The 26,523-nt window shown below is 50.7% G+C and overlaps 10 long non-coding RNA genes across 10 annotated transcripts; all 10 read right to left on the reverse strand.

The window, feature by feature from the left end:
- Positions 1-998: 998 nt before the first annotated feature.
- On the reverse strand, positions 999-3,697 carry LOC141730083 (uncharacterized). Its single transcript, XR_012581537.1, has 4 exons — positions 3,652-3,697; positions 3,506-3,550; positions 3,384-3,424; positions 999-3,302 (listed from the first exon to the last, which is right to left on the reverse strand). It is a non-coding gene; the product is annotated as an uncharacterized LOC141730083 (long non-coding RNA).
- A 145-nt stretch (positions 3,698-3,842) lies between these two features.
- On the reverse strand, positions 3,843-6,447 carry LOC141729989 (uncharacterized). The gene is made up of 3 exons (XR_012581490.1): positions 6,374-6,447; positions 5,076-6,295; positions 3,843-4,998 (listed from the first exon to the last, which is right to left on the reverse strand). It is a non-coding gene; the product is annotated as an uncharacterized LOC141729989 (long non-coding RNA).
- A 583-nt stretch (positions 6,448-7,030) lies between these two features.
- On the reverse strand, positions 7,031-8,710 carry LOC141729990 (uncharacterized). Its single transcript, XR_012581491.1, has 4 exons — positions 8,595-8,710; positions 8,291-8,370; positions 7,546-8,214; positions 7,031-7,468 (listed from the first exon to the last, which is right to left on the reverse strand). It is a non-coding gene; the product is annotated as an uncharacterized LOC141729990 (long non-coding RNA).
- A 1,100-nt stretch (positions 8,711-9,810) lies between these two features.
- Positions 9,811-11,165, reverse strand: LOC141729991 (uncharacterized). The gene is made up of 4 exons (XR_012581492.1): positions 11,050-11,165; positions 10,746-10,825; positions 10,001-10,669; positions 9,811-9,923 (listed from the first exon to the last, which is right to left on the reverse strand). It is a non-coding gene; the product is annotated as an uncharacterized LOC141729991 (long non-coding RNA).
- Positions 11,166-12,260: 1,095 nt separating this feature from the next.
- On the reverse strand, positions 12,261-13,619 carry LOC141729992 (uncharacterized). The gene is made up of 4 exons (XR_012581493.1): positions 13,504-13,619; positions 13,200-13,279; positions 12,455-13,123; positions 12,261-12,377 (listed from the first exon to the last, which is right to left on the reverse strand). It is a non-coding gene; the product is annotated as an uncharacterized LOC141729992 (long non-coding RNA).
- Positions 13,620-14,714: 1,095 nt separating this feature from the next.
- Positions 14,715-16,073, reverse strand: LOC141729993 (uncharacterized). The gene is made up of 4 exons (XR_012581494.1): positions 15,958-16,073; positions 15,654-15,733; positions 14,909-15,577; positions 14,715-14,831 (listed from the first exon to the last, which is right to left on the reverse strand). It is a non-coding gene; the product is annotated as an uncharacterized LOC141729993 (long non-coding RNA).
- A 1,095-nt stretch (positions 16,074-17,168) lies between these two features.
- Positions 17,169-18,527, reverse strand: LOC141729994 (uncharacterized). The gene is made up of 4 exons (XR_012581495.1): positions 18,412-18,527; positions 18,108-18,187; positions 17,363-18,031; positions 17,169-17,285 (listed from the first exon to the last, which is right to left on the reverse strand). It is a non-coding gene; the product is annotated as an uncharacterized LOC141729994 (long non-coding RNA).
- Positions 18,528-19,622: 1,095 nt separating this feature from the next.
- LOC141729995 (uncharacterized) lies at positions 19,623-20,978 on the reverse strand. The gene is made up of 4 exons (XR_012581496.1): positions 20,866-20,978; positions 20,562-20,641; positions 19,817-20,485; positions 19,623-19,739 (listed from the first exon to the last, which is right to left on the reverse strand). It is a non-coding gene; the product is annotated as an uncharacterized LOC141729995 (long non-coding RNA).
- A 777-nt stretch (positions 20,979-21,755) lies between these two features.
- On the reverse strand, positions 21,756-23,436 carry LOC141729996 (uncharacterized). The gene is made up of 4 exons (XR_012581497.1): positions 23,321-23,436; positions 23,017-23,096; positions 22,272-22,940; positions 21,756-22,194 (listed from the first exon to the last, which is right to left on the reverse strand). It is a non-coding gene; the product is annotated as an uncharacterized LOC141729996 (long non-coding RNA).
- Positions 23,437-24,210: 774 nt separating this feature from the next.
- On the reverse strand, positions 24,211-25,891 carry LOC141729997 (uncharacterized). The gene is made up of 4 exons (XR_012581498.1): positions 25,776-25,891; positions 25,472-25,551; positions 24,727-25,395; positions 24,211-24,649 (listed from the first exon to the last, which is right to left on the reverse strand). It is a non-coding gene; the product is annotated as an uncharacterized LOC141729997 (long non-coding RNA).
- Between the last annotated feature and the right edge of the window lie 632 nt (positions 25,892-26,523).

Genomic DNA, 26,523 nt, shown 5'->3' on the forward strand with positions numbered 1-26,523 from the left:
AAGTTTCAGGCTCCTGGGGAGTAAAGGGTTTGTTTTGTATTTTTAAATTTTTTATTTTTTTCCTTTACTCCCCGGGAGCCTGAAAGTTTCTACTGCTGCTTTTTTAAACTAAAGCTAGAAAGGAAAACAAAGTTAGAGAGGGGAGAGAGAGAGGAGAGAGAGGGGAGAGAAGAGAGGAGAGAAGAGAAGAGAGAAGAGAGAGAGAGAGAGAAGAGAGAGAGAGAGAGGAGAGAGAGAGAGAGGAGAGAGAGAGAGAAGAGAGAGAGAGAGAGAGAGAGAGAGAAAAGAGAGAGAGAGAAAAGAGAGAGAGAGAAGTAAAGGCTGAAAAAAATAGAAGGAAAAAGAGTGAAAAGAAGAGGAAGAGATAGGGAAAAAAAAGACAGAGGGAAACAGAGAGAAAAGAAGACAGAGAAAAAAACAGAGAAAAAGAAGAGAGGGAGATAGAGAAGAAAAGACAGAGAGGCAGAAAGAGAAAAGAAAACAGAGAGAGAAACCAAGACAGAGAGAAAAGAAAAGGAGGGTGGGAAACAGGAAAGACAGGACTTGGAGGGAAAAGAAAGTGGTTAGGATTAGAAAATTCAGGGCAGAGTGAAAAATGAAAAGACTGAGAGCAAAAAAGACAAACCAAGGAAAAGGAGAACATGGAGAAACAGAAGCAAGAAGAGCGAGGGTGAAAGTTACAAAGAAAAAGAAATAAGGTGCAAAGTATAGACAAGAGAGAAAAATACACACAGTTAGACAGAAATAGTGAAATGGACAAATAAAAGGAAGCAGATGGAAACAGAGTTACAGAAGCAGAGACACAGTGTCACAAAGAGTGAGAAACAGAAACAAAGGGTTAGAGACAGATGGGAGTTAAGTTAGAAATAGAAAAGGAAAGTGAGGAGCAAAAGGAAGAAATACAGAGGAAAGAAATTACCAAACCGCACCAAAAAAAGACAGGAGCCACGGTGGGGGTAGGGAAGGGCAGGGGGTATCTTGATTAGGGGTGATTCAACTTTATTAAATGCATGTTTTTATTTAGACATCAGCAAAATACATAGAAACAGTGTATACAAACGCAAGTGCATATACAATCCATAGACACACTGGTAAAAGTCAAACTTACATATGGAGCAATACAGAGCAGTACAGAGCAATACACATATCAACACAAAGTGATAACCTTTTTCTATTTTCATTACATGTTGAGTTATTGTTACAAGAAACCCAAAACAACAAAAGCACACAGAAACCACCACTCATCTACCATAACCTCTCCCTTCAGATTACACACAAACTCACCATCCCTCTCATCACAACTGCTAAATTACACCCCAGCAATCATTGGTCCTCGGGAACGTGGTTCCCGGGAGCCTCCAAAAAATCCTCCTGCCTGACGAAAACCCCGGTCCCTGGATGGTCCGCGCCCAAACTTTGGCGATGAACGTCGCCTCGCAGACCGACCGGGACCGAGGAAAAAAAAACCCAGCCGGGGGGGAAAAAAAAAAAAAACCCCGGCTGGGGATTTTTTATTCTAAATTTAAAAATGAGTTGAAAAACCTGAAAAGCAAGTGTCATACACACAAGGGTAAAACCAGTCAGCGTGCGCTCACACACACAGAGACGAGCGGACTCAGACAGACACATTCACATGCTCTCACGCACGCTCACACACTCTTCCGACTTACACGCTCGCTGTGGCCCTTACCCGAGACGCTGAAGAACGTGCTTCAATGCATCTTCTGGCTGCCGCTCCTTGACGTCAAATGGTAGATTCTGGGGAAATCGGTAGCCTCGGGGACCTGTGAGACGACGGGAAGGGGTCAACGAGTGTCTATCTGACAGCTAGGACTTGTCCCCGCACTGGCCCAATAAATTTTCTACCCAAAATCCCACAAAACACAGATGAACGGTACAGTTTTTATAACTCTTCCACCTAACTGTGACTACGGGCCAGGGCAGGGCAGTTCCAATCATAATTGGTACAATGTAAGTACACACATTATAAGCTGACGCATATAGTACAAGTGTACATAGAGTGTAAGTATACACAATATAAGGTGACACGCTTACATACAGTGTAAGTACAGACAATATACACCAATACACTCACATACAGTGTAAGTACATACAGTATAAGCCCACACAGGTACATACAATATAAGCCATCAGAGGTACATGCAATATAAGTACATACAGTAAAGGCCAACATAGGTACATACAGTATAAGTACATAGAGTATAAGCCAGCATAGGTATACACAATATAGGTACATAAAATACAAGCCAACATAGGTACATACAATATAAAGCAGGACTTAAGGTAACTCTCTGGAAGATTAATTCTTGAGCCCTATACCCTTTGAGAAGATGGAACCTATAGAACTACTGCAGTCACCTGAGGAGGGATTAGGATGCTCCCTCCAAAAGTCCAAGAGAATGGCATGGGAAAAAAGGCACTACCAAAGCTGGTAGTGAGAAGGAAGATGGATGAGAACATCTTCTGTAATCCTTCCTGGCTCAAAGAGTAAAAATGTAAAGATGCCAGAATAAGGAATATCCGGAAAGGAACGTGAGTAGAATAGGGCCGATATGGCACAGAATAGTGCCGATAAAGCATCGAGATGTAATAAAGGCCTATGACGTGGAAGACAACGGACACACGCTACATAACAGACACGGATGACATAACATAGACACAGATGACGCAACACAGAGACAAGTGGCAACTTTCCCCTTAGGGACCTGAGACTGCTAGCGCAAGATGAGCCAGAGGCTGATGATGCCAAAGCAAAGGAAGCTCTATGACAATAGCGTGTGTTAATGAAATGTAACTCATTAAAAGAAGTTAGTGCCAAAGCAGTTAAGAAGGTGCTCGAGAGGCTCGGCGAGCCTCGAGAAGGAAGCGGACGGCCGGGTGATCGTGGCTATAGCTCCGGACCCAAAGGCGAGCTCCTCGGGGGAAGATCCGTGACGATGCCGAGTCGAGGAAGGCTGACGACGCAAAGTTCGTGACGCTGTGGAGATGGGTCGGAACTGCCCTGCCCGGCAAAGGCTCTGGTGAGGCTGAGGAGAAACCCTCTCCCTTTACTTCCAGGGAGCCCGTCCCACTACGGACCTCTCCGCTAAGTTGACATGAAACTACCTCCTGTGATAGTAAAGGCTTTTCCCCTTCTCCCGACCGCTGGCCCCGACACTTAGCTTTTGGAAGACGAGCGGACAAAATCCATCCTCGGTCGGACGTGGATGTTGAGATGTTCTCGATGCGTGCGCTTCGGTGCTGCCGCTTCCAAGCTTTGGCTAACAGCCTCCTCGGGGTACCTAAGGCGCAACAGAAAACGCGACTATTGCCATCAAAAACGGTAATCCCCGGGAGTCCTCTGCACCACTGTCCCAGCTCACCTCAAATCTTGATTTGACTCCAGAGGCTGCCCAGAAGACACCTGCAAAAAGAAAATGTACATGCTTAGCATGCTGCTGCATAATGCTCGCCTATGAGTCAGCCTGCCTAAACACCGACTAACCTGCCCTCCTCTGTTCCTTGGTCATGCCTAGGACAGCGACAGCACCTGCAAAGAAACAAAGCAGAAAAGCATGCAGAGATACTGTGAAAACACAACCTCCCTACCATGACAAGTATGCCACACCGATACAATAAGCTTGCACTCACCTGGCATGGGCATGCTCGGCCAGGATAGATCACAAGTGGACCACCTAAAATAAAAAAAAAAAAAAACAAGAGGAGATAGTTAGAGCTGCACCAGAAACTGAGACCTCAGCAATAAAACTGCTTCTGTATGCTACTCAATGCTCACCTTGCCCGCTGGCCTGGACTGCTGCTCTCTGCCTTGACTTCCTAAAAAGAAAGGCAACAGAGCTGTAACAGCCATCATATAGGCTTCCTGTACCGAGGAAAACAGTAACTGACCTGCTTGGGGGAATCCCCTCACCTGGGATGGGGGGCTCTACCCTGGATTTTATCCTTCTGCATCTGAAAGAAAGTTAGGACAAAAGTCAAAAGGCTGCAGAATAGCTTAAGAGCTCCAGACATCTTGTGTCCATCTACAAATCCCATCTAGAGTCCAACTACACCGCATACTACAAATTCCAAGTCCCCGGGACTTGTCCTATTGCAGCAGGCTATGTGGCAGGGCAGAGCAGCTCCGACACAAATGTGTGCTGACACCCCTGACACGACAGGACGTGACAAACAATAGGGACACGACACAGACAGAAACCTCTAGGCAAGGAAAATGACTGCAAGGACTGAGAGGATGCAAAATGAGATGACTAAGGTGAGACTGATGGTGAGCTGATGAGGCTCAGAGAGCCCTGGAAAAAGAAGATGCTAAACTGAATTATTCAGTCCAAGAACTGCAAAGATGAATGCCCAGGAGCCCTACAGTCGCAATGCTCTACCTGTGCTCACATTCTTACAAGTCCTAATCAGCCATAATGGAACCTTGCAGGGTTGCAGTTGTCCGTACAGCTGAGAACAAGACCTGAAAAGACATCTGACTAGCTGCTTCTAAAAAGAGATGCAATTCTGATGCCTGTCTGAGCTCCCGAGTCAAAAGTTCTATGGCCTGGGTGCCAGGCCAAGGAATGCAGAAATCACAGATGCTAAGAATGATGCCGGGGTTCTGATAGGCCCCTCAAAGGCCTAAGCTAAAGGACAGGACATAGCCAAACACACATAATGCACAGTACACAAGGGACACCAGACACACCGGGACTGCTCTGCCCTGAGCACCTCAGCACTGTGATCAAAAGTGAGACGTTGCTTTTATGGGGCCTAAGGGGCCACTTCATGGACACCCCCCCTCCTCCAAAGCAGATTCAAAAACCTCTCCCAGTAATTACCAAACCAGAACCCTGCTTTCAACCCCTCTGTGGGTCTTAGCTGTCTACTTATCTCTCAGATATCAGGGCGTGATGCTCCGTATCAGGTGCAAAGAAAAGCCACCTCGTCAGCTGGGAAGGTCCTGCTGGCACCGCGCTGGTGTCTCACAGACAGCTGTATAAAAGAAAACCAAACATCAGTGCCTGATCTTGGCACCACATCGCCCAAAACCCCACCAGTCTGCTACTCACTGTGCTCCTAAGAAGGCCCGGCATCTCCTAACCCTGACCCTCTGCCATGGATGCAATGCATCTGCACCTGAAAGAAAGTTAGAACATATGTCAAACACCACCAGGATAACTCACAACATGCAAACACCTTATGTCAATCTTGGAATAGCATCTAGAGCCAATGTACACCCAAATTACAGATTTCAACTCCCCAGGCTTGTCCTATCGCAGCAGGCTATGCGGCAGGGCAGAGCAGCTCCAGCACAAATATGAGCAGACACCCGTGACACAGAACGTGACAAACAGGGGAACATTAAACAAGACACATCATGCTTGTGGTGAGAACATTGAGGGGAAAAGGTAAAAGGGACCCCAAAGACACACTAGGTAACACGACACACCGGACAACGTGACACAGTCCAGAGCTGTTCTGCACTGCCCGCCTGAAAGCTGCCATCAAAAGTAGAGCCTCTCCCTTTTGCTGTCCTAAGAGGCCCTAGGGGAAGATTGCTTTTCTCTCTGCTAATTTTTACATCTGCCCCAAGATCTCCCAACCCACCACTCTCCCATCATCCCATCTCCAAGCCCTGGCCCCCAACTTATCTTCTGGATGATGGGTGATGTGAATCCATGTTGCACCTGAAATGAGTCTGCCTCGGAGGGCCCTGTGATGGCCTGAAAGCCTCTCAGTCACCTACAACAAAGAAAATCAAAACCAGAGTATGAGTTCAGAGTTATGTGGGCCATATCCCAGCAAGTCAGCTACTTGCCCTCTCCTGAGTGTGCCGGGCTCCTTCAGGCTCCAGCTTCATCCTGATTCCAAGGCTGCGGCCTTTATTAGCAGTGGCACCTGGGTTAGAGAAAGGCAAAGTTAAATGGCATTCCTGTGAGTGCAGGGGATGACTCTGTGTGCTGTAAGACATGGGAGTGCCTCTGCGAGGCTTCTGAGAAGCCTTGTGTGGCGGGGGGGGTCCTCAAATAAACACCCTTTCTCACCCTGCTGCCTGCAACACCCCCCCCCCCCCACATAACTCCTAACTGGATACCTGCTCACCCTCCCTCTTCCACTCACAATCCTCAACTCACCTGAAGCCTCAATCTCAAACATCATCCCTGACAGTGGGCAGATCCCTCTTGTGACATGATGAATCTGCTGAAATAATTGCTGTTCTTGAGAGCTGAGCAATAACAACTAGTTCTCTGCACTGCTCACCTTGACTGCTGGTATCCAGATTCACTTCCTAAAAAGAAATACAAAGAACAGAGCTCTAACAGAGTCACCATGTACGCTTCTGCTGCAGAGACAAATGGGGCCTCACCTGCTCGGGGGAATCCCCTCACCCGGGATGGGGCCCTCTGGCCCAGATTTAATACATCTGAATCTGAAAAAAACGTTAGGACAAGAGTCACACTGTTGCAGGACAACTGAAGAGCTCCAGATACCCCGTGTCCATCTACAAATCCCATCCAGAGTCCAACTACACCCCACATTACACATTCCAAGTCCCCGGGCCCTCTCCTATCGCACCAGGCTATGCGGCAGGGCAGAGCAGCTCCGGCACAAATGTGTGCTGACACCCGTGACACAGGACAGACAGGACAGGACACACAACGGGGACACAACAGGAACAGAAATCTCTTGGCAAGGAAAATGGCTGCAAGGACTGAGAGCATGCAAAAGGAGATGACTCAGTTCAAACTGACGGTGAGCTGATGAGGCTCAGAGAACACTGCAGGAAGAAGATGCTAACTGAATGATTGATTCCAAGAAGAGTAAAGATGGATGCCTAGGAATCCTATGGTCAGAATCCTCTGCCTGCCCTCACATTCTTTCAAGCCCTAATCCACCATAATGGATCCAGGTGGGGCACAGCTGTCCGTACAGCTCAGAACAAGACCTGACAAGACATCTGACTGGATGCATCCAAAGAGAGGAGAGTCTGATGCCTGTCTGAGCTCCCGAGTCAAAAGTTCTATGGCCTCGGTGCCAGGCCAAGGAATGCAGAGATCACAGATGCTAACAATGATGCCAAGGTTTCTGACAGGCCCCTCAAAGTGCTAAGGTAAAAGACAGGAGATACACAAACAACACATAATGCACAGCAGACAAGTGACACCAGACACACCGGGACTGCTCTGCCCTGAACACCTCAGCACTGAGATCAAAAGTGAGACTTGGCTTTCATGGGGCCTAAGGGGCCACTTCATGGACACCCCCCCCACCGCCAAATTGGACTCAAAAACCCTTCCCAGTAATTCCCAAACCAGCACCCTGCCTTCATCCCCTCTGTGGGTCATAGCCCTCTACTTATCTCTCAGACATCTGGCGATGCCGGTCCGTGCCAGGTGCAAAGAAAGGCCACCTCGTCAGCTGGGAAGGTCCTGCTGTCACCGGGCTGGTGTCTCTCAGACAGCTAGATTAAAGAGAACCAAACATCAGTGCCTGATCTTGGCACCGCATCGGCCAAAACCCCACCAGTCTGCTACTCACCCTGCTCCTAGGAAGGCCCGGCACCTGCTAACTCTGACCCTCTGCCATGGATGCAATGCATCTGCACCTGAAAGAAAGTTAGAACATGTGTCAAACACCACCAGGATAACTCACAAGCTGCAAACACCTTAGGTCCATCTAGGAATAGCATCTAGAGCCCAAGTACAGCCCCCATTACAAATTTACACTCCCCAGGGCTTGTCCCATTGCAGCTGGCCATGCGGCAGGGCAGAACAGCTCCGGCACCCATATGTGTGCAGACACCCGTGACACAGAACGTGACAAACAGGGGGACATCAAACACCACACATCATGCTTGTGGTGAGGGCCTCGAGGGAAGAAGGCAAAAGGGACCCCAAAGACACACTAGGGAACACGGCACACCGGAAACCACGACACAAACAAGAGCTGTTCTGCACTGCCCGCCTGAAAGCTGCCATCAAAAGTAGAGCCTCTCCCTTTAGCTGTCCTAAGAGGCCCTTGGACAAGTTTGCTTTTCCCTCCGCTAATTTTTAAATCTGTCCCAAGAACTCCCAACCTGCTACGCCCCCATCTCCAGGCCGTGGCTCCCAACTTATCTTTTGGATGATCGGTGATGGGAATCCACGTTGCACCTGAAATGAGTCTGCTTCAGAGAGCCTCGTGATGGCCTGTGAGCCTCTCGGTCAGCTACAATAAAGAAAACCAAAACCAAAGAATGAGTCCAGAGTTATGTGGGCCAAATCCCAGCCAGTCAGCTACTTGCCCTCTCCTGAGTGTGCCTGGCTCCCTCAGGCTCCAGCTTCATCCTGATTCCAAGGCTGTGGCCTTTATTAGGGCTGGCACCTGGGTTAGAGAAAGGCAAAGTTAAATGGCATTCCTGTGAGTGCAGTGGATGACTCTGTGTGCTCTAAGACATGGGAATGCCTCTGCTAGAAGCCTTGGGGGGGGGGCCCTCAAATAAACAAATAAACACCCTTTCTCACCCTGCTGCCTGCAAACCCCCTCCCAAGAACTCCTAACTGGATACCTGCTCACCCTCCCTCTCCCACTCACAATCCTCAACTCACCTGAAGCCTCAATCTCAAACATCATCCTTGACACTGGGCAGATCCCTCTTGTGACATGATCAAGCTGCTGAAAAAATTCTTCTCCTTGAGAGCTGAGCAATAACAACCACTTCTCTCCACGGCTCACCTTGACTGCTGCTATCCAGATTCACTTCCTAAAAAGAAAGACAAAGAACAGAGCTCTAACAGAGTCACCATGTACACTTCTGCTCCACAGACAAATGGGGCCTCACCTGCTCGGGGGAATCCCCTCACAGGGGTTGGGGCCCTCTGGCCCAGATTTAATACATCTGAATCTGAAAAAAACGTTAGGACAAGAGTCACACTGTTGCAGGACAACTTAAGAGCTCCAGATGTCCTGTGTCCATCTACAAATCCCATCCAGAGTCCAACTGCACCCCACATTACACATTCCAAGTCCCCGGGCCCTCTCCTATCACACCAGGCTATGCGGCAGGGCAGAGCAGCTCCGGCACAAATGTGTGCTGACACCCGTGACACAGGACAGACAGGACAGGACACACAACGGGGACACAACAGGAACAGAAATCTCTTGGCAAGGAAAATGGCTGCAAGGACTGAGAGCATGCAAAAGGAGATGACTCAGTTCAAACTGACGGTGAGCTGATGAGGCTCAGAGAACACTGCAGGAAGAAGATGCTAACTGAATGATTGATTCCAAGAAGAGTAAAGATGGATGCCTAGGAATCCTATGGTCAGAATCCTCTGCCTGCCCTCACATTCTTTCAAGCCCTAATCCACCATAATGGATCCAGGTGGGGCACAGCTGTCCGTACAGCTCAGAACAAGACCTGACAAGACATCTGACTGGATGCATCCAAAGAGAGAAGAGTCTGATGCCTGTCTGAGCTCCCGAGTCAAAAGTTCTATGGCCTCGGTGCCAGGCCAAGGAATGCAGAGATCACAGATGCTAACAATGATGCCAAGGTTTCTGACAGGCCCCTCAAAGTGCTAAGGTAAAAGACAGGAGATACACAAACAACACATAATGCACAGCAGACAAGTGACACCAGACACACCGGGACTGCTCTGCCCTGAACACCTCAGCACTGAGATCAAAAGTGAGACTTGGCTTTCATGGGGCCTAAGGGGCCACTTCATGGACACCCGCCCACCGCCAAACTGGACTCAAAAACCCCTCCCAGTAATTCCCAAACCAGCACCCTCTGCCTTCATCCCCTCTGTAGGTCATAGCCCTCTACTTATCTCTCAGACATCTGGCGATGCCGGTCCGTGCCAGGTGCAAAGAAAGGCCACCTCGTCAGCTGGGAAGGTCCTGCTGTCACCGGGCTGGTGTCTCTCAGACAGCTAGATTAAAGAGAACCAAACATCAGTGCCTGATCTTGGCACCGCATCGGCCAAAACCCCACCAGTCTGCTACTCACCCTGCTCCTAGGAAGGCCCGGCACCTGCTAACTCTGACCCTCTGCCATGGATGCAATGCATCTGCACCTGAAAGAAAGTTAGAACATGTGTCAAACACCACCAGGATAACTCACAAGCTGCAAACACCTTAGGTCCATCTAGGAATAGCATCTAGAGCCCAAGTACAGCCCCCATTACAAATTTACACTCCCCAGGGCTTGTCCCATTGCAGCTGGCCATGCGGCAGGGCAGAACAGCTCCGGCACCCATATGTGTGCAGACACCCGTGACACAGAACGTGACAAACAGGGGGACATCAAACACCACACATCATGCTTGTGGTGAGGGCCTCGAGGGAAGAAGGCAAAAGGGACCCCAAAGACACACTAGGGAACACGGCACACCGGAAACCACGACACAAACAAGAGCTGTTCTGCACTGCCCGCCTGAAAGCTGCCATCAAAAGTAGAGCCTCTCCCTTTAGCTGTCCTAAGAGGCCCTTGGACAAGTTTGCTTTTCCCTCCGCTAATTTTTAAATCTGTCCCAAGAACTCCCAACCTGCTACGCCCCCATCTCCAGGCCGTGGCTCCCAACTTATCTTTTGGATGATCGGTGATGGGAATCCACGTTGCACCTGAAATGAGTCTGCTTCAGAGAGCCTCGTGATGGCCTGTGAGCCTCTCGGTCAGCTACAATAAAGAAAACCAAAACCAAAGAATGAGTCCAGAGTTATGTGGGCCAAATCCCAGCCAGTCAGCTACTTGCCCTCTCCTGAGTGTGCCTGGCTCCCTCAGGCTCCAGCTTCATCCTGATTCCAAGGCTGTGGCCTTTATTAGGGCTGGCACCTGGGTTAGAGAAAGGCAAAGTTAAATGGCATTCCTGTGAGTGCAGTGGATGACTCTGTGTGCTCTAAGACATGGGAATGCCTCTGCTAGAAGCCTTGGGGGGGGGGCCCTCAAATAAACAAATAAACACCCTTTCTCACCCTGCTGCCTGCAAACCCCCTCCCAAGAACTCCTAACTGGATACCTGCTCACCCTCCCTCTCCCACTCACAATCCTCAACTCACCTGAAGCCTCAATCTCAAACATCATCCTTGACACTGGGCAGATCCCTCTTGTGACATGATCAAGCTGCTGAAAAAATTCTTCTCCTTGAGAGCTGAGCAATAACAACCACTTCTCTCCACGGCTCACCTTGACTGCTGCTATCCAGATTCACTTCCTAAAAAGAAAGACAAAGAACAGAGCTCTAACAGAGTCACCATGTACACTTCTGCTCCACAGACAAATGGGGCCTCACCTGCTCGGGGGAATCCCCTCACAGGGGTTGGGGCCCTCTGGCCCAGATTTAATACATCTGAATCTGAAAAAAACGTTAGGACAAGAGTCACACTGTTGCAGGACAACTTAAGAGCTCCAGATGTCCTGTGTCCATCTACAAATCCCATCCAGAGTCCAACTGCACCCCACATTACACATTCCAAGTCCCCGGGCCCTCTCCTATCGCACCAGGCTATGCGGCAGGGCAGAGCAGCTCCGGCACAAATGTGTGCTGACACCCGTGACACAGGACAGACAGGACAGGACACACAACGGGGACACAACAGGAACAGAAATCTCTTGGCAAGGAAAATGGCTGCAAGGACTGAGAGCATGCAAAAGGAGATGACTCAGTTCAAACTGATGGTGAGCTGATGAGGCTCAGAGAACACTGCAGGAAGAAGATGCTAACTGAATGATTGATTCCAAGAAGAGTAAAGATGGATGCCTAGGAATCCTATGGTCAGAATCCTCTGCCTGCCCTCACATTCTTTCAAGCCCTAATCCACCATAATGGATCCAGGTGGGGCACAGCTGTCCGTACAGCTCAGAACAAGACCTGACAAGACATCTGACTGGATGCATCCAAAGAGAGGAGAGTCTGATGCCTGTCTGAGCTCCCGAGTCAAAAGTTCTATGGCCTCGGTGCCAGGCCAAGGAATGCAGAGATCACAGATGCTAACAATGATGCCAAGGTTTCTGACAGGCCCCTCAAAGTGCTAAGGTAAAAGACAGGAGATACACAAACAACACATAATGCACAGCAGACAAGTGACACCAGACACACCGGGACTGCTCTGCCCTGAACACCTCAGCACTGAGATCAAAAGTGAGACTTGGCTTTCATGGGGCCTAAGGGGCCACTTCATGGACACCCCCCCCACCGCCAAATTGGACTCAAAAACCCTTCCCAGTAATTCCCAAACCAGCACCCTGCCTTCATCCCCTCTGTGGGTCATAGCCCTCTACTTATCTCTCAGACATCTGGCGATGCCGGTCCGTGCCAGGTGCAAGGAAAGGCCACCTCGTCAGCTGGGAAGGTCCTGCTGTCACCGGGCTGGTGTCTCTCAGACAGCTAGATTAAAGAGAACCAAACATCAGTGCCTGATCTTGGCACCGCATCGGCCAAAACCCCACCAGTCTGCTACTCACCCTGCTCCTAGGAAGGCCCGGCACCTGCTAACTCTGACCCTCTGCCATGGATGCAATGCATCTGCACCTGAAAGAAAGTTAGAACATGTGTCAAACACCACCAGGATAACTCACAAGCTGCAAACACCTTAGGTCCATCTAGGAATAGCATCTAGAGCCCAAGTACAGCCCCCATTACAAATTTACACTCCCCAGGGCTTGTCCCATTGCAGCTGGCCATGCGGCAGGGCAGAACAGCTCCGGCACCCATATGTGTGCAGACACCCGTGACACAGAACGTGACAAACAGGGGGACATCAAACACCACACATCATGCTTGTGGTGAGGGCCTCGAGGGAAGAAGGCAAAAGGGACCCCAAAGACACACTAGGGAACACGGCACACCGGAAACCACGACACAAACAAGAGCTGTTCTGCACTGCCCGCCTGAAAGCTGCCATCAAAAGTAGAGCCTCTCCCTTTAGCTGTCCTAAGAGGCCCTTGGACAAGTTTGCTTTTCCCTCCGCTAATTTTTAAATCTGTCCCAAGAACTCCCAACCTGCTACGCCCCCATCTCCAGGCCGTGGCTCCCAACTTATCTTTTGGATGATCGGTGATGGGAATCCACGTTGCACCTGAAATGAGTCTGCTTCAGAGAGCCTCGTGATGGCCTGTGAGCCTCTCGGTCAGCTACAATAAAGAAAACCAAAACCAAAGAATGAGTCCAGAGTTATGTGGGCCAAATCCCAGCCAGTCAGCTACTTGCCCTCTCCTGAGTGTGCCTGGCTCCCTCAGGCTCCAGCTTCATCCTGATTCCAAGGCTGTGGCCTTTATTAGGGCTGGCACCTGGGTTAGAGAAAGGCAAAGTTAAATGGCATTCCTGTGAGTGCAGTGGATGACTCTGTGTGCTCTAAGACATGGGAATGCCTCTGCTAGAAGCCTTGGGGGGGGGGCCCTCAAATAAACAAATAAACACCCTTTCTCACCCTGCTGCCTGCAAACCCCCTCCCAAGAACTCCTAACTGGATACCTGCTCACCCTCCCTCTCCCACTCACAATCCTCAACTCACCTGAAGCCTCAATCTCAAACATCATCCTTGACACTGGGCAGATCCCTCTTGTGACATGATCAAGCTGCTGAAAAAATTCTTCTCCTTGAGAGCTGAGCAATAACAACCACTTCTCTCCACGGCTCACCTTGACTGCTGCTATCCAGATTCACTTCCTAAAAAGAAAGACAAAGAACAGAGCTCTAACAGAGTCACCATGTACACTTCTGCTCCACAGACAAATGGGGCCTCACCTGCTCGGGGGAATCCCCTCACAGGGGTTGGGGCCCTCTGGCCCAGATTTAATACATCTGAATCTGAAAAAAACGTTAGGACAAGAGTCACACTGTTGCAGGACAACTTAAGAGCTCCAGATGTCCTGTGTCCATCTACAAATCCCATCCAGAGTCCAACTGCACCCCACATTACACATTCCAAGTCCCCGGGCCCTCTCCTATCGCACCAGGCTATGCGGCAGGGCAGAGCAGCTCCGGCACAAATGTGTGCTGACACCCGTGACACAGGACAGACAGGACAGGACACACAACGGGGACACAACAGGAACAGAAATCTCTTGGCAAGGAAAATGGCTGCAAGGACTGAGAGCATGCAAAAGGAGATGACTCAGTTCAAACTGATGGTGAGCTGATGAGGCTCAGAGAACACTGCAGGAAGAAGATGCTAACTGAATGATTGATTCCAAGAAGAGTAAAGATGGATGCCTAGGAATCCTATGGTCAGAATCCTCTGCCTGCCCTCACATTCTTTCAAGCCCTAATCCACCATAATGGATCCAGGTGGGGCACAGCTGTCCGTACAGCTCAGAACAAGACCTGACAAGACATCTGACTGGATGCATCCAAAGAGAGGAGAGTCTGATGCCTGTCTGAGCTCCCGAGTCAAAAGTTCTATGGCCTCGGTGCCAGGCCAAGGAATGCAGAGATCACAGATGCTAACAATGATGCCAAGGTTTCTGACAGGCCCCTCAAAGTGCTAAGGTAAAAGACAGGAGATACACAAACAACACATAATGCACAGCAGACAAGTGACACCAGACACACCGGGACTGCTCTGCCCTGAACACCTCAGCACTGAGATCAAAAGTGAGACTTGGCTTTCATGGGGCCTAAGGGGCCACTTCATGGACACCCCCCCCACCGCCAAATTGGACTCAAAAACCCTTCCCAGTAATTCCCAAACCAGCACCCTGCCTTCATCCCCTCTGTGGGTCATAGCCCTCTACTTATCTCTCAGACATCTGGCGATGCCGGTCCGTGCCAGGTGCAAGGAAAGGCCACCTCGTCAGCTGGGAAGGTCCTGCTGTCACCGGGCTGGTGTCTCTCAGACAGCTAGATTAAAGAGAACCAAACATCAGTGCCTGATCTTGGCACCGCATCGGCCAAAACCCCACCAGTCTGCTACTCACCCTGCTCCTAGGAAGGCCCGGCACCTGCTAACTCTGACCCTCTGCCATGGATGCAATGCATCTGCACCTGAAAGAAAGTTAGAACATGTGTCAAACACCACCAGGATAACTCACAAGCTGCAAACACCTTAGGTCCATCTAGGAATAGCATCTAGAGCCCAAGTACAGCCCCCATTACAAATTTACACTCCCCAGGGCTTGTCCCATTGCAGCTGGCCATGCGGCAGGGCAGAACAGCTCCGGCACCCATATGTGTGCAGACACCCGTGACACAGAACGTGACAAACAGGGGGACATCAAACACCACACATCATGCTTGTGGTGAGGGCCTCGAGGGAAGAAGGCAAAAGGGACCCCAAAGACACACTAGGGAACACGGCACACCGGAAACCACGACACAAACAAGAGCTGTTCTGCACTGCCCGCCTGAAAGCTGCCATCAAAAGTAGAGCCTCTCCCTTTAGCTGTCCTAAGAGGCCCTTGGACAAGTTTGCTTTTCCCTCCGCTAATTTTTAAATCTGTCCCAAGAACTCCCAACCTGCTACGCCCCCATCTCCAGGCCGTGGCTCCCAACTTATCTTTTGGATGATCGGTGATGGGAATCCACGTTGCACCTGAAATGAGTCTGCTTCAGAGAGCCTCGTGATGGCCTGTGAGCCTCTCGGTCAGCTACAATAAAGAAAACCAAAACCAAAGAATGAGTCCAGAGTTATGTGGGCCAAATCCCAGCCAGTCAGCTACTTGCCCTCTCCTGAGTGTGCCTGGCTCCCTCAGGCTCCAGCTTCATCCTGATTCCAAGGCTGTGGCCTTTATTAGGGCTGGCACCTGGGTTAGAGAAAGGCAAAGTTAAATGGCATTCCTGTGAGTGCAGTGGATGACTCTGTGTGCTCTAAGACATGGGAATGCCTCTGCTAGAAGCCTTGGGGGGGGGGCCCTCAAATAAACAAATAAACACCCTTTCTCACCCTGCTGCCTGCAAACCCCCTCCCAAGAACTCCTAACTGGATACCTGCTCACCCTCCCTCTCCCACTCACAATCCTCAACTCACCTGAAGCCTCAATCTCAAACATCATCCTTGACACTGGGCAGATCCCTCTTGTGACATGATCAAGCTGCTGAAAAAATTCTTCTCCTTGAGAGCTGAGCAATAACAACCACTTCTCTCCACGGCTCACCTTGACTGCTGCTATCCAGATTCACTTCCTAAAAAGAAAGACAAAGAACAGAGCTCTAACAGAGTCACCATGTACACTTCTGCTCCACAGACAAATGGGGCCTCACCTGCTCGGGGGAATCCCCTCACAGGGGTTGGGGCCCTCTGGCCCAGATTTAATACATCTGAATCTGAAAAAAACGTTAGGACAAGAGTCACACTGTTGCAGGACAACTTAAGAGCTCCAGATGTCCTGTGTCCATCTACAAATCCCATCCAGAGTCCAACTGCACCCCACATTACACATTCCAAGTCCCCGGGCCCTCTCCTATCGCACCAGGCTATGCGGCAGGGCAGAGCAGCTCCGGCACAAATGTGTGCTGACACCCGTGACACAGGACAGACAGGACAGGACACACAACGGGGACACAACAGGAACAGAAATCTCTTGGCAAGGAAAATGGCTGCAAGGACTGAGAGCATGCAAAAGGAGATGACTCAGTTCAAACTGATGGTGAGCTGATGAGGCTCAGAGAACACTGCAGGAAGAAGATGCTAACTGAATGATTGATTCCAAGAAGAGTAAAGATGGATGCCTAGGAATCCTATGGTCAGAATCCTCTGCCTGCCCTCACATTCTTTCAAGCCCTAATCCACCATAATGGATCCAGGTGGGGCACAGCTGTCCGTACAGCTCAGAACAAGACCTGACAAGACATCTGACTGGATGCATCCAAAGAGAGGAGAGTCTGATGCCTGTCTGAGCTCCCGAGTCAAAAGTTCTATGGCCTCGGTGCCAGGCCAAGGAATGCAGAGATCACAGATGCTAACAATGATGCCAAGGTTTCTGACAGGCCCCTCAAAGTGCTAAGGTAAAAGACAGGAGATACACAAACAACACATAATGCACAGCAGACAAGTGACACCAGACACACCGGGACTGCTCTGCCCTGAACACCTCAGCACTGAGATCAAAAGTGAGACTTGGCTTTCATGGGGCCTAAGGGGCCACTTCATGGACACCCCCCCCACCGCCAAATTGGACTCAAAAACCCTTCCCAGTAATTCCCAAACCAGCACCCTGCCTTCATCCCCTCTGTGGGTCATAGCCCTCTACTTATCTCTCAGACATCTGGCGATGCCGGTCCGTGCCAGGTGCAAGGAAAGGCCACCTCGTCAGCTGGGAAGGTCCTGCTGTCACCGGGCTGGTGTCTCTCAGACAGCTAGATTAAAGAGAACCAAACATCAGTGCCTGATCTTGGCACCGCATCGGCCAAAACCCCACCAGTCTGCTACTCACCCTGCTCCTAGGAAGGCCCGGCACCTGCTAACTCTGACCCTCTGCCATGGATGCAATGCATCTGCACCTGAAAGAAAGTTAGAACATGTGTCAAACACCACCAGGATAACTCACAAGCTGCAAACACCTTAGGTCCATCTAGGAATAGCATCTAGAGCCCAAGTACAGCCCCCATTACAAATTTACACTCCCCAGGGCTTGTCCCATTGCAGCTGGCCATGCGGCAGGGCAGAACAGCTCCGGCACCCATATGTGTGCAGACACCCGTGACACAGAACGTGACAAACAGGGGGACATCAAACACCACACATCATGCTTGTGGTGAGGGCCTCGAGGGAAGAAGGCAAAAGGGACCCCAAAGACACACTAGGGAACACGGCACACCGGAAACCACGACACAAACAAGAGCTGTTCTGCACTGCCCGCCTGAAAGCTGCCATCAAAAGTAGAGCCTCTCCCTTTAGCTGTCCTAAGAGGCCCTTGGACAAGTTTGCTTTTCCCTCCGCTAATTTTTAAATCTGTCCCAAGAACTCCCAACCTGCTACGCCCCCATCTCCAGGCCGTGGCTCCCAACTTATCTTTTGGATGATCGGTGATGGGAATCCACGTTGCACCTGAAATGAGTCTGCTTCAGAGAGCCTCGTGATGGCCTGTGAGCCTCTCGGTCAGCTACAATAAAGAAAACCAAAACCAAAGAATGAGTCCAGAGTTATGTGGGCCAAATCCCAGCCAGTCAGCTACTTGCCCTCTCCTGAGTGTGCCTGGCTCCCTCAGGCTCCAGCTTCATCCTGATTCCAAGGCTGTGGCCTTTATTAGGGCTGGCACCTGGGTTAGAGAAAGGCAAAGTTAAATGGCATTCCTGTGAGTGCAGTGGATGACTCTGTGTGCTCTAAGACATGGGAATGCCTCTGCTAGAAGCCTTGGGGGGGGGGCCCTCAAATAAACAAATAAACACCCTTTCTCACCCTGCTGCCTGCAAACCCCCTCCCAAGAACTCCTAACTGGATACCTGCTCACCCTCCCTCTCCCACTCACAATCCTCAACTCACCTGAAGCCTCAATCTCAAACATCATCCTTGACACTGGGCAGATCCCTCTTGTGACATGATCAAGCTGCTGAAAAAATTCTTCTCCTTGAGAGCTGAGCAATAACAACCACTTCTCTCCACGGCTCACCTTGACTGCTGCTATCCAGATTCACTTCCTAAAAAGAAAGACAAAGAACAGAGCTCTAACAGAGTCACCATGTACACTTCTGCTCCACAGACAAATGGGGCCTCACCTGCTCGGGGGAATCCCCTCACAGGGGTTGGGGCCCTCTGGCCCAGATTTAATACATCTGAATCTGAAAAAAACGTTAGGACAAGAGTCACACTGTTGCAGGACAACTTAAGAGCTCCAGATGTCCTGTGTCCATCTACAAATCCCATCCAGAGTCCAACTGCACCCCACATTACACATTCCAAGTCCCCGGGCCCTCTCCTATCGCACCAGGCTATGCGGCAGGGCAGAGCAGCTCCGGCACAAATGTGTGCTGACACCCGTGACACAGGACAGACAGGACAGGACACACAACGGGGACACAACAGGAACAGAAATCTCTTGGCAAGGAAAATGGCTGCAAGGACTGAGAGCATGCAAAAGGAGATGACTCAGTTCAAACTGATGGTGAGCTGATGAGGCTCAGAGAACACTGCAGGAAGAAGATGCTAACTGAATGATTGATTCCAAGAAGAGTAAAGATGGATGCCTAGGAATCCTATGGTCAGAATCCTCTGCCTGCCCTCACATTCTTTCAAGCCCTAATCCACCATAATGGATCCAGGTGGGGCACAGCTGTCCGTACAGCTCAGAACAAGACCTGACAAGACATCTGACTGGATGCATCCAAAGAGAGGAGAGTCTGATGCCTGTCTGAGCTCCCGAGTCAAAAGTTCTATGGCCTCGGTGCCAGGCCAAGGAATGCAGAGATCACAGATGCTAACAATGATGCCAAGGTTTCTGACAGGCCCCTCAAAGTGCTAAGGTAAAAGACAGGAGATACACAAACAACACATAATGCACAGCAGACAAGTGACACCAGACACACCGGGACTGCTCTGCCCTGAACACCTCAGCACTGAGATCAAAAGTGAGACTTGGCTTTCATGGGGCCTAAGGGGCCACTTCATGGACACCCCCCCCACCGCCAAATTGGACTCAAAAACCCTTCCCAGTAATTCCCAAACCAGCACCCTGCCTTCATCCCCTCTGTGGGTCATAGCCCTCTACTTATCTCTCAGACATCTGGCGATGCCGGTCCGTGCCAGGTGCAAGGAAAGGCCACCTCGTCAGCTGGGAAGGTCCTGCTGTCACCGGGCTGGTGTCTCTCAGACAGCTAGATTAAAGAGAACCAAACATCAGTGCCTGATCTTGGCACCGCATCGGCCAAAACCCCACCAGTCTGCTACTCACCCTGCTCCTAGGAAGGCCCGGCACCTGCTAACTCTGACCCTCTGCCATGGATGCAATGCATCTGCACCTGAAAGAAAGTTAGAACATGTGTCAAACACCACCAGGATAACTCACAAGCTGCAAACACCTTAGGTCCATCTAGGAATAGCATCTAGAGCCCAAGTACAGCCCCCATTACAAATTTACACTCCCCAGGGCTTGTCCCATTGCAGCTGGCCATGCGGCAGGGCAGAACAGCTCCGGCACCCATATGTGTGCAGACACCCGTGACACAGAACGTGACAAACAGGGGGACATCAAACACCACACATCATGCTTGTGGTGAGGGCCTCGAGGGAAGAAGGCAAAAGGGACCCCAAAGACACACTAGGGAACACGGCACACCGGAAACCACGACACAAACAAGAGCTGTTCTGCACTGCCCGCCTGAAAGCTGCCATCAAAAGTAGAGCCTCTCCCTTTAGCTGTCCTAAGAGGCCCTTGGACAAGTTTGCTTTTCCCTCCGCTAATTTTTAAATCTGTCCCAAGAACTCCCAACCTGCTACGCCCCCATCTCCAGGCCGTGGCTCCCAACTTATCTTTTGGATGATCGGTGATGGGAATCCACGTTGCACCTGAAATGAGTCTGCTTCAGAGAGCCTCGTGATGGCCTGTGAGCCTCTCGGTCAGCTACAATAAAGAAAACCAAAACCAAAGAATGAGTCCAGAGTTATGTGGGCCAAATCCCAGCCAGTCAGCTACTTGCCCTCTCCTGAGTGTGCCTGGCTCCCTCAGGCTCCAGCTTCATCCTGATTCCAAGGCTGTGGCCTTTATTAGGGCTGGCACCTGGGTTAGAGAAAGGCAAAGTTAAATGGCATTCCTGTGAGTGCAGTGGATGACTCTGTGTGCTCTAAGACATGGGAATGCCTCTGCTAGAAGCCTTGGGGGGGGGGCCCTCAAATAAACAAATAAACACCCTTTCTCACCCTGCTGCCTGCAAACCCCCTCCCAAGAACTCCTAACTGGATACCTGCTCACCCTCCCTCTCCCACTCACAATCCTCAACTCACCTGAAGCCTCAATCTCAAACATCATCCTTGACACTGGGCAGATCCCTCTTGTGACATGATCAAGCTGCTGAAAAAATTCTTCTCCTTGAGAGCTGAGCAATAACAACCACTTCCCTCCACGGCTCACCTTGACTGCTGCTATCCAGATTCACTTCCTAAAAAGAAAGACAAAGAACAGAGCTCTAACAGAGTCACCATGTACACTTCTGCTCCACAGACAAATGGGGCCTCACCTGCTCGGGGGAATCCCCTCACAGGGGTTGGGGCCCTCTGGCCCAGATTTAATACATCTGAATCTGAAAAAAACGTTAGGACAAGAGTCACACTGTTGCAGGACAACTTAAGAGCTCCAGATGTCCTGTGTCCATCTACAAATCCCATCCAGAGTCCAACTGCACCCCACATTACACATTCCAAGTCCCCGGGCCCTCTCCTATCGCACCAGGCTATGCGGCAGGGCAGAGCAGCTCCGGCACAAATGTGTGCTGACACCCGTGACACAGGACAGACAGGACAGGACACACAACGGGGACACAACAGGAACAGAAATCTCTTGGCAAGGAAAATGGCTGCAAGGACTGAGAGCATGCAAAAGGAGATGACTCAGTTCAAACTGACGGTGAGCTGATGAGGCTCAGAGAACACTGCAGGAAGAAGATGCTAACTGAATGATTGATTCCAAGAAGAGTAAAGATGGATGCCTAGGAATCCTATGGTCAGAATCCTCTGCCTGCCCTCACATTCTTTCAAGCCCTAATCCACCATAATGGATCCAGGTGGGGCACAGCTGTCCGTACAGCTCAGAACAAGACCTGACAAGACATCTGACTGGATGCATCCAAAGAGAGGAGAGTCTGATGCCTGTCTGAGCTCCCGAGTCAAAAGTTCTATGGCCTCGGTGCCAGGCCAAGGAATGCAGAGATCACAGATGCTAACAATGATGCCAAGGTTTCTGACAGGCCCCTCAAAGTGCTAAGGTAAAAGACAGGAGATACACAAACAACACATAATGCACAGCAGACAAGTGACACCAGACACACCGGGACTGCTCTGCCCTGAACACCTCAGCACTGAGATCAAAAGTGAGACTTGGCTTTCATGGGGCCTAAGGGGCCACTTCATGGACACCCGCCCACCGCCAAACTGGACTCAAAAACCCCTCCCAGTAATTCCCAAACCAGCACCCTCTGCCTTCATCCCCTCTGTGGGTCATAGCCCTCTACTTATCTCTCAGACATCTGGCGATGCCGGTCCGTGCCAGGTGCAAAGAAAGGCCACCTCGTCAGCTGGGAAGGTCCTGCTGTCACCGGGCTGGTGTCTCTCAGACAGCTAGATTAAAGAGAACCAAACATCAGTGCCTGATCTTGGCACCGCATCGGCCAAAACCCCACCAGTCTGCTACTCACCCTGCTCCTAGGAAGGCCCGGCACCTGCTAACTCTGACCCTCTGCCATGGATGCAATGCATCTGCACCTGAAAGAAAGTTAGAACATGTGTCAAACACCACCAGGATAACTCACAAGCTGCAAACACCTTAGGTCCATCTAGGAATAGCATCTAGAGCCCAAGTACAGCCCCCATTACAAATTTACACTCCCCAGGGCTTGTCCCATTGCAGCTGGCCATGCGGCAGGGCAGAACAGCTCCGGCACCCATATGTGTGCAGACACCCGTGACACAGAACGTGACAAACAGGGGGACATCAAACACCACACATCATGCTTGTGGTGAGGGCCTCGAGGGAAGAAGGCAAAAGGGACCCCAAAGACACACTAGGGAACACGGCACACCGGAAACCACGACACAAACAAGAGCTGTTCTGCACTGCCCGCCTGAAAGCTGCCATCAAAAGTAGAGCCTCTCCCTTTAGCTGTCCTAAGAGGCCCTTGGACAAGTTTGCTTTTCCCTCCGCTAATTTTTAAATCTGTCCCAAGAACTCCCAACCTGCTACGCCCCCATCTCCAGGCCGTGGCTCCCAACTTATCTTTTGGATGATCGGTGATGGGAATCCACGTTGCACCTGAAATGAGTCTGCTTCAGAGAGCCTCGTGATGGCCTGTGAGCCTCTCGGTCAGCTACAATAAAGAAAACCAAAACCAAAGAATGAGTCCAGAGTTATGTGGGCCAAATCCCAGCCAGTCAGCTACTTGCCCTCTCCTGAGTGTGCCTGGCTCCCTCAGGCTCCAGCTTCATCCTGATTCCAAGGCTGTGGCCTTTATTAGGGCTGGCACCTGGGTTAGAGAAAGGCAAAGTTAAATGGCATTCCTGTGAGTGCAGTGGATGACTCTGTGTGCTCTAAGACATGGGAATGCCTCTGCTAGAAGCCTTGGGGGGGGGGCCCTCAAATAAACAAATAAACACCCTTTCTCACCCTGCTGCCTGCAAACCCCCTCCCAAGAACTCCTAACTGGATACCTGCTCACCCTCCCTCTCCCACTCACAATCCTCAACTCACCTGAAGCCTCAATCTCAAACATCATCCTTGACACTGGGCAGATCCCTCTTGTGACATGATCAAGCTGCTGAAAAAATTCTTCTCCTTGAGAGCTGAGCAATAACAACCACTTCTCTCCACGGCTCACCTTGACTGCTGCTATCCAGATTCACTTCCTAAAAAGAAAGACAAAGAACAGAGCTCTAACAGAGTCACCATGTACACTTCTGCTCCACAGACAAATGGGGCCTCACCTGCTCGGGGGAATCCCCTCACAGGGGTTGGGGCCCTCTGGCCCAGATTTAATACATCTGAATCTGAAAAAAACGTTAGGACAAGAGTCACACTGTTGCAGGACAACTTAAGAGCTCCAGATGTCCTGTGTCCATCTACAAATCCCATCCAGAGTCCAACTGCACCCCACATTACACATTCCAAGTCCCCGGGCCCTCTCCTATCACACCAGGCTATGCGGCAGGGCAGAGCAGCTCCGGCACAAATGTGTGCTGACACCCGTGACACAGGACAGACAGGACAGGACACACAACGGGGACACAACAGGAACAGAAATCTCTTGGCAAGGAAAATGGCTGCAAGGACTGAGAGCATGCAAAAGGAGATGACTCAGTTCAAACTGACGGTGAGCTGATGAGGCTCAGAGAACACTGCAGGAAGAAGATGCTAACTGAATGATTGATTCCAAGAAGAGTAAAGATGGATGCCTAGGAATCCTATGGTCAGAATCCTCTGCCTGCCCTCACATTCTTTCAAGCCCTAATCCACCATAATGGATCCAGGTGGGGCACAGCTGTCCGTACAGCTCAGAACAAGACCTGACAAGACATCTGACTGGATGCATCCAAAGAGAGGAGAGTCTGATGCCTGTCTGAGCTCCCGAGTCAAAAGTTCTATGGCCTCGGTGCCAGGCCAAGGAATGCAGAGATCACAGATGCTAACAATGATGCCAAGGTTTCTGACAGGCCCCTCAAAGTGCTAAGGTAAAAGACAGGAGATACACAAACAACACATAATGCACAGCAGACAAGTGACACCAGACACACCGGGACTGCTCTGCCCTGAACACCTCAGCACTGAGATCAAAAGTGAGACTTGGCTTTCATGGGGCCTAAGGGGCCACTTCATGGACACCCGCCCACCGCCAAACTGGACTCAAAAACCCCTCCCAGTAATTCCCAAACCAGCACCCTCTGCCTTCATCCCCTCTGTGGGTCATAGCCCTCTACTTATCTCTCAGACATCTGGCGATGCCGGTCCGTGCCAGGTGCAAAGAAAGGCCACCTCGTCAGCTGGGAAGGTCCTGCTGTCACCGGGCTGGTGTCTCTCAGACAGCTAGATTAAAGAGAACCAAACATCAGTGCCTGATCTTGGCACCGCATCGGCCAAAACCCCACCAGTCTGCTACTCACCCTGCTCCTAGGAAGGCCCGGCACCTGCTAACTCTGACCCTCTGCCATGGATGCAATGCATCTGCACCTGAAAGAAAGTTAGAACATGTGTCAAACACCACCAGGATAACTCACAAGCTGCAAACACCTTAGGTCCATCTAGGAATAGCATCTAGAGCCCAAGTACAGCCCCCATTACAAATTTACACTCCCCAGGGCTTGTCCCATTGCAGCTGGCCATGCGGCAGGGCAGAACAGCTCCGGCACCCATATGTGTGCAGACACCCGTGACACAGAACGTGACAAACAGGGGGACATCAAACACCACACATCATGCTTGTGGTGAGGGCCTCGAGGGAAGAAGGCAAAAGGGACCCCAAAGACACACTAGGGAACACGGCACACCGGAAACCACGACACAAACAAGAGCTGTTCTGCACTGCCCGCCTGAAAGCTGCCATCAAAAGTAGAGCCTCTCCCTTTAGCTGTCCTAAGAGGCCCTTGGACAAGTTTGCTTTTCCCTCCGCTAATTTTTAAATCTGTCCCAAGAACTCCCAACCTGCTACGCCCCCATCTCCAGGCCGTGGCTCCCAACTTATCTTTTGGATGATCGGTGATGGGAATCCACGTTGCACCTGAAATGAGTCTGCTTCAGAGAGCCTCGTGATGGCCTGTGAGCCTCTCGGTCAGCTACAATAAAGAAAACCAAAACCAAAGAATGAGTCCAGAGTTATGTGGGCCAAATCCCAGCCAGTCAGCTACTTGCCCTCTCCTGAGTGTGCCTGGCTCCCTCAGGCTCCAGCTTCATCCTGATTCCAAGGCTGTGGCCTTTATTAGGGCTGGCACCTGGGTTAGAGAAAGGCAAAGTTAAATGGCATTCCTGTGAGTGCAGTGGATGACTCTGTGTGCTCTAAGACATGGGAATGCCTCTGCTAGAAGCCTTGGGGGGGGGGCCCTCAAATAAACAAATAAACACCCTTTCTCACCCTGCTGCCTGCAAACCCCCTCCCAAGAACTCCTAACTGGATACCTGCTCACCCTCCCTCTCCCACTCACAATCCTCAACTCACCTGAAGCCTCAATCTCAAACATCATCCTTGACACTGGGCAGATCCCTCTTGTGACATGATCAAGCTGCTGAAAAAATTCTTCTCCTTGAGAGCTGAGCAATAACAACCACTTCTCTCCACGGCTCACCTTGACTGCTGCTATCCAGATTCACTTCCTAAAAAGAAAGACAAAGAACAGAGCTCTAACAGAGTCACCATGTACACTTCTGCTCCACAGACAAATGGGGCCTCACCTGCTCGGGGGAATCCCCTCACAGGGGTTGGGGCCCTCTGGCCCAGATTTAATACATCTGAATCTGAAAAAAACGTTAGGACAAGAGTCACACTGTTGCAGGACAACTTAAGAGCTCCAGATGTCCTGTGTCCATCTACAAATCCCATCCAGAGTCCAACTGCACCCCACATTACACATTCCAAGTCCCCGGGCCCTCTCCTATCACACCAGGCTATGCGGCAGGGCAGAGCAGCTCCGGCACAAATGTGTGCTGACACCCGTGACACAGGACAGACAGGACAGGACACACAACGGGGACACAACAGGAACAGAAATCTCTTGGCAAGGAAAATGGCTGCAAGGACTGAGAGCATGCAAAAGGAGATGACTCAGTTCAAACTGACGGTGAGCTGATGAGGCTCAGAGAACACTGCAGGAAGAAGATGCTAACTGAATGATTGATTCCAAGAAGAGTAAAGATGGATGCCTAGGAATCCTATGGTCAGAATCCTCTGCCTGCCCTCACATTCTTTC

The sequence above is a fragment of the Zonotrichia albicollis genome, chromosome 9 (genome assembly GCF_047830755.1).
Source record: "Zonotrichia albicollis isolate bZonAlb1 chromosome 9, bZonAlb1.hap1, whole genome shotgun sequence".
In the NCBI taxonomy this organism is placed as follows: Eukaryota; Metazoa; Chordata; class Aves; order Passeriformes; family Passerellidae; genus Zonotrichia; species Zonotrichia albicollis.